Genomic DNA, 6,487 nt, shown 5'->3' on the forward strand with positions numbered 1-6,487 from the left:
ACATTGTGAAAGGAGAAGCCTTTCACTGTTCAGTGCTAATTAGTGTTGGGGGATGTAATCTGCTGTGAACTGCACTGTGTTGGTTCAAACACTAATAGACCCTTAAGCTACATAATTCATTAGTGTTTTGCAATAATAGTGTAAATGTGATTACTATATAGATATACAAACACACACACACCATTATAAATTAGGTTTTTTTACTTTATACATCACATTACGGTTTTCTGCACACTAATTAACCATTGTGTACATTTGTTGCTGTAAAATATAAATATACATTATTGCATGTGCGTGGTACAGCCATCTCTCCATAGACCAAATAGTGATACCTGCTCAGATTTCTGGATGTCCCCCTCTCACTCATAAAACATTAAGATTGCTACGAAAAAGGGTGTTTTGGTGAAGATAAATGTATTGCAAACTGCAGAAACCAATAGCAACAAATTACATCTTATCCTCCTCTACTGGGGGTGGCGCACCCCCCTGAAAATTGCTGACACAGGCAAACGCCTTGTTTTCCTCATGATAAATACGCTGCTGTGTGCACTTGCTGGTAGTTAGCCAATGGCATTACGCATTTCATTTTGTGCTTTTTTTTCCAGTAAAGAAGAATTCTAGGCATGGTATATTTTTACATAGAGACATTGGATCAATGTTACCATGCATATGCCATACCTGAGACCCCTTGAAGCTGGAAACCACTGAAATAAGCACACTACTCCAGTGATTACCATAGACTTCAGGGTCCTGTGCTGAGCGGCCGGCTGGATGTAATTGTGGATGTATTGTGACAAAGGAGGTTGGATGTGCTTCACGAGCACCATTCAGAGAATGCTTTTCAGTGATTTCCAGCTTCCCAGGTGATTGGCCAGGTATGGTGTATACACAGTTATGTTGGTCCAAGCTGGACCAATGTAACTATGTAAAATTATATCATGCCTTGAATTCTTCTTTAAGAATTAGCTTCTAAGGGAATGAGAAAATAATATGAAGAGAAGGTATAAGGATAAGTAGGGTGAAGGTGCAAGTGCCCTGACTGGTAATTAGAAAGGTTAACCAAAAATACTATATATATACAGTTGCAAGAAAAAGTATGTGAACCCCTTGGGATTACGTGGAACTTTGCATGAATTGGGCATAAAATGTGCTCTGAACGTCATCTAAGTCACAACAATAGAAGAACACAGTCTGCTGAACATAATACTACACAAACATTAGATGTTGCCATGGTTTAATTGCACATAACATGTAAACATTCACAGTGCAGGGAGGAAAAAGTATGTGAACCTTTGGACTTAATAACTGGCTGACCCTCCTTTGGCAGCAATAACCTCAACCAAACGTTTCCTGTAGTTGCAGATCAGACCTGCACAATGATCTGGAGTAATTTTGGACCACTCCTCTTCACAAAACTGTTTCAGTGTAGCAATATTCTTGGGATGTCTGGTGTGAATCGCTCTCTTAAGGTCATGCCACAGCATTTCAATGGGGTTGAGGTCAGGACTCTGACTGGGCCACTCCAGAAGGCGTATTCTGTGCTGTTGCAGCCATTGTTTTGTTGAATGACTTGTATGCTTTGGGTCATTGTCCTGTTGCATCACCCATCCTCTGCGGAGCTTCAGTTGGCGGACAGATGGTCGTACGTTTTCCTGCAAAATGTCTTGATAAACTCTGGAATTCATTTTCCCATCAATGACAACAATCCGTCCAGGCCCTGAGGCAGCAAAGCAGCCCCAAACCATGATGTTCCCTCTGCCATGTTTTACAGTGGGGATGAGGTTTTGATGTTGGTGTGCTGTGCCTTTTTTTCTCCACACATAGTGTTGTGTGTTCTTCCCAAACAACTCAGTCTTGGTTTCATCTGTCCACAGTATATTCTGCCAGTAGTGCTGTGGAACATCCAGGTGCTCTTTTGCAAACTTCAAACGTGCTGCAATATTCTTTTTGGACAGCAATGGCTTCCTCCGTGGTGTCCTCCCATGTACTCCATTCTTGTTTAATGTTTTCCTTATTGTAGATGTGTCAACAAAAATGTTAGCATGTGCCAGAGATTTCTGTAGGTCTTTAGCTGACACTCTGGGATTCTTCTTTACCTCATGCAGCATTTTGCGCTGTGCTCTGGCAGTCATTTTTACAGGACGACAACGCCTAGGGAGAATAGCAACAGTGCTAAACTTTCTCCATTTGTAGACAGTCTGTCTTACCGTGGACACATGAACATCAAGGCATTTGGAGATACTTTTGTAACCCTTTCCAGCTTTATGCAAGTCAGCAATTCTTGATCGTAGGTCTTCTGAGAGCTCTTTTCTGCGAGGCATGGTTCACATCAGACAGTGCTTCTTGAAACCAGTAAACCCAAATCAGGTGTGTGTTTTTTAAGGGCAGGACAGCTGTCAGCAACACATCCAATATCATCACACTGATTGGAGTCAAGGTTGGCTCACTCCTGGCTCCAATTAGCTCTGGGAGAAGTCATTAAGCTAGGGCCTCACATACTTTTTCCTCCTTGCACTGTGAATGTTTACATGTTATGTGCAATTAAACCATGGCAACATCTAATGTTTGTGTAGTATTATGTTCAGCAGACTGTGTTCTTCTATTGTTGTGACTTAGATGACGTTCAGAGCACATTTTATGCCCAATTCATGCAAAACTGCACGTAATCCCAAGGGGTTCACATACTTTTTCTTGCAACTGTATATATATATATAGAGAGAGAGAGAGAGAGTTGCAAGAAAAAGTATGTGAACCCCTTGGGATTACGTGGAGTTTTGCATGAATTGGGCATAAAATGTGCTCTGAACGTCATCTAAGTCACAACAATAGAAGAACACAGTCTGCTGAACATAATACTACACAAACATTAGATGTTGCCATGGTTTAATTGCACATAACATGTAAACAGTCACAGTGCAGGGAGGAAAAAGCATGTGAACCTTTGGACTTAATAACCAAACGTTTCCTGTAGTTGCAGATCAGACCTGCACAACGATCTGGAGTAATTTTGGACCGCTCCTCTTCACAAAACTGTTTCAGTGTAGCAATATTCTGGGGATGTCTGGTGTGAATCGCTCTCTTAAGGTCATGTCACAGCATTTCAATTGGGTTGAGGTCAGGACTCTGACTGGGCCACTCCAGAAGGCGTATTCTGTGCTGTTGCAGCCATTGTTTTGTTGAATTACTTGTATGCTTTGGGTCATTGTCCTGTTGCATCACCCATCCTCTGCGGAGCTTCAGTTGGCGGACAGATGGTCGTATGTTTTCCTGCAAAATGTCTTGATAAACTCTGGAATTCATTTTCCCATCAATGACAACAATCCGTCTAGGCCCTGAGGCAGCAAAGCAGCCCCAAACCATGATGCTCCCTCCGCCATGTTTTACAGTGGGGATGAGGTTTTGATGTTGGTGTGCTGTGCCTTTTTTTCTCCACACATAGTGTTGTGTGTTCTTCCAAAACAACTCAATCTTGGTTTCATCTGTCCACAGTATATTTTGCCAGTAGTGCTGTGGAACATCCAAGTGCTCTTTTGCAAACTTCAAACGTGCTGCAATATTCTTTTTAGACAGCAATGGCTTCCTCTGTGGTGTCCTCCCATGTACTCCATTCTTGTTTAATGTTTTCCTTATTGTAAATGTGTCAACAAAAATGTTAGCATGTGCCAGAGATTTCTGTAGGTCTTTAGCTGACACTCTGGGATTCTTCTTTACCTCATGCAGCATTCTGCGCTGTGCTCTTGCAGCCATTTTTACAGGACGAGCACTCCTAGGGAGAGTAGCAACAGTGCTAAACTTTTTCCATTTGTAGACAGTCTGTCTTACCGCGGACACATGAACATCAAGGCTTTTGGAGATACTTTTGTAACCCTTTCCAGCTTCATGCAAGTCAACAATTCTTGATCGTAGGTCTTCTGAGAGCTCTTTTCTGCGAGGCATGGTTCACATCAGACAGTGCTTCTTGAAACCAGTAAACACAAAACAGGTGTGTGTTTTTTAAGGGCAGGACAGGTGTCAGCAACACATCCAATATCATCACACTGATTGGAGTCAAGGTTGGCTCACTCCTGGCTCCAATTAGCTCTGGGAGAAGTCATTAAACTAGGGCCTCACATACTTTTTCCTCCCTGCACTGTGAATGTTTACATGTTATGTGCAATTAAACCATGGCAACATCTAATGTTTGTGTTGTATTATGTTCAGCAGACTGTGTTCTTCTATTGTTGTGACTTAGATGACGTTCAGAGCACATTTTATGCCCAATTCATGCAAAACTCCACGTAATCCCAAGGGGTTCACATACTTTTTCTTGCAACTGTATATATATTTACTGAAATATATTTTGAAATATATTGAATATGGCGAAAATTGTAGTATTTCAAATATATGTCAATATATTTGGGAAGAATATTTTAAAAATATATTTCAAATATATGTTTCTTCCATGTGGGGCTGATCACCCTTCCTGCCCACATCTGAATCACCAGGCTGCCTGGGCTCTCCTGCTGGCCTGGGCCCCATACAGGAGGGCTGGTGGTACCCCCCTTATCCATGGCCCTGGCACGGAGTGATGGTAGCATCTTCTCTTGCAGTATAGAACAGTACATCTGTGAATTCATTATATGATCAATGAAATGCAGCTCCCCGACACCACCAGCAGCACTCATGCATCCCAACAGAAGGACAATGCCACCACCATGTTTCACTGTAGGCACCATGCATTATTTTTTGTACTCCTCACCTTTGCAATGCCATACAGTTTTGAAGCCATCAGTTCCAAAAATATTTATCTTGGTCTCATAAATCCAGAGTACGGAGTCCCAGTAGTCATCTTCTTTTTCAGCATGGGCCCTGGCAAATTCTAGGTGGGCTTTTTTGTGCATGGGCTTTAGGAGAAGCTTCCTTCATGGACGACACCCATGCATGCCATTCCCCTGCAGTGTACATTGTATTGTGTCATGGGAAACAATCACCCCAGTTTGGCTCTCTACTTCCTTAGCTAAGTGCAGTGAACTTGCATAGCGATTTTTGTCAACCCTTCTCATCAGAAGACGCTCCTGTCAAGACGGTTGCAGTTCCATCTATGTTAAATTTTTGTATAATTTTTGCTACAGTATTCTGACTAATAAGTAAAGCATTGCTGATCTTCTTGTAGCCTTCACCTTTTTTGTGTAAAGAAATTATTTTCTTTCTCAGGCCTTGTGACATTTCTCTTCCATATGGTGCCATTGCTGACAGCATGAAATGGGAAGTAATATCCTTTTATAAACAACTGTCTGGTGGACACCTGCTTAATGAATAATTAGACTCACCTGTAGTTGAATTCTTGTTAATTAGGATTTTGCTGTCTAACATTTAGCTTGGCTCCTAAGACTTTGATATTATATTGCCTATGTATTTCTGTGTTTATAATATGTAATAGTTTTTACATTATTTCTTTTAACTTCAAATGAAATGCTAAATTGTTGATGTCACTGAAATGCCATATCTTCTTGAAAAAAAAGAAGGCAGCCTGCAGTTCAGATTGGTGACAGGTTGACTTAGCAGACATAAAAGAACTTCCTATGTTAGCACAACACAGACACCATCATTCTTGGACCATTCATATACTCACAAAAGTGCTTGATGCTGCATTTGCATAGCCCTATATTAGTACAAGGTAGCAAGATTATTACATCCTGTACAAGACTCAGCATAATTTAGATATCCTGACTCCCTACTGAGGATTAAACAATGAACCAGGGAACAGTTTTATAATAATATATAATTATATCTTTACTTAGGAGCACTAACAGGCCTCTGCCTCACTATTGATTTTGTTTGGTGGGATTCATTTTTGCTTTCCCTAATGTATGACTCTGAATTTTACCAGCCAATATAATTTAACAGATGGTGACCCTTTATTGGCAGTGACTGCACAAGATAAGGATACACTGGCCATTGAAAGTGGGGTGGGGGATGTCAAATTCAAAATATCTATGTTTGAAAAGGCTGGTTAAAATTAAAGCTGCGATGTCTGTACTTTAGATGAATACTATCTTGTAGAATTGGAATTAATTTTGGGGGATAATTAAATTAGGACATTTGAAAATGAATTTGCAAATAAAAAATAAAACAGGTGGATTCAGTGAATACTGAAGGACAATAAATAAGAATACGACTTTCTGCTTTCATGACAATCTACCAAGATTTGATTTTGGCTGCACTTAGGCTTTAATGACTTTTTCACATGGGGCAGGCTCCAGTTAAATCAGTAGGGGATCTTTCCACTGGTTCCCTGCTGATCACAGCAGAGTGAGTGGATGACAGGTCCATGTCCTCTCAGCTTTTGCAGAGATGACACTGACAGAGCCTGCTCTGCTCTATGGATATCTGGGTGTAAACAGACTCTGCTGTCCGTTTATACCCAACTGTCCTCTAATCCTCCTGGATGGAATTCTGATGTGTAAAATTCTGAAGTGTGATATCTGATAGGCAACCTGGTTGCTGA

Source organism: Staurois parvus, unplaced genomic scaffold (genome assembly GCF_062004578.1).
Source record: "Staurois parvus isolate SC_StPar_1 unplaced genomic scaffold, SC_StPar_1.0 ptg001302l, whole genome shotgun sequence".
Lineage (NCBI taxonomy): Eukaryota > Metazoa > Chordata > Amphibia > Anura > Ranidae > Staurois > Staurois parvus.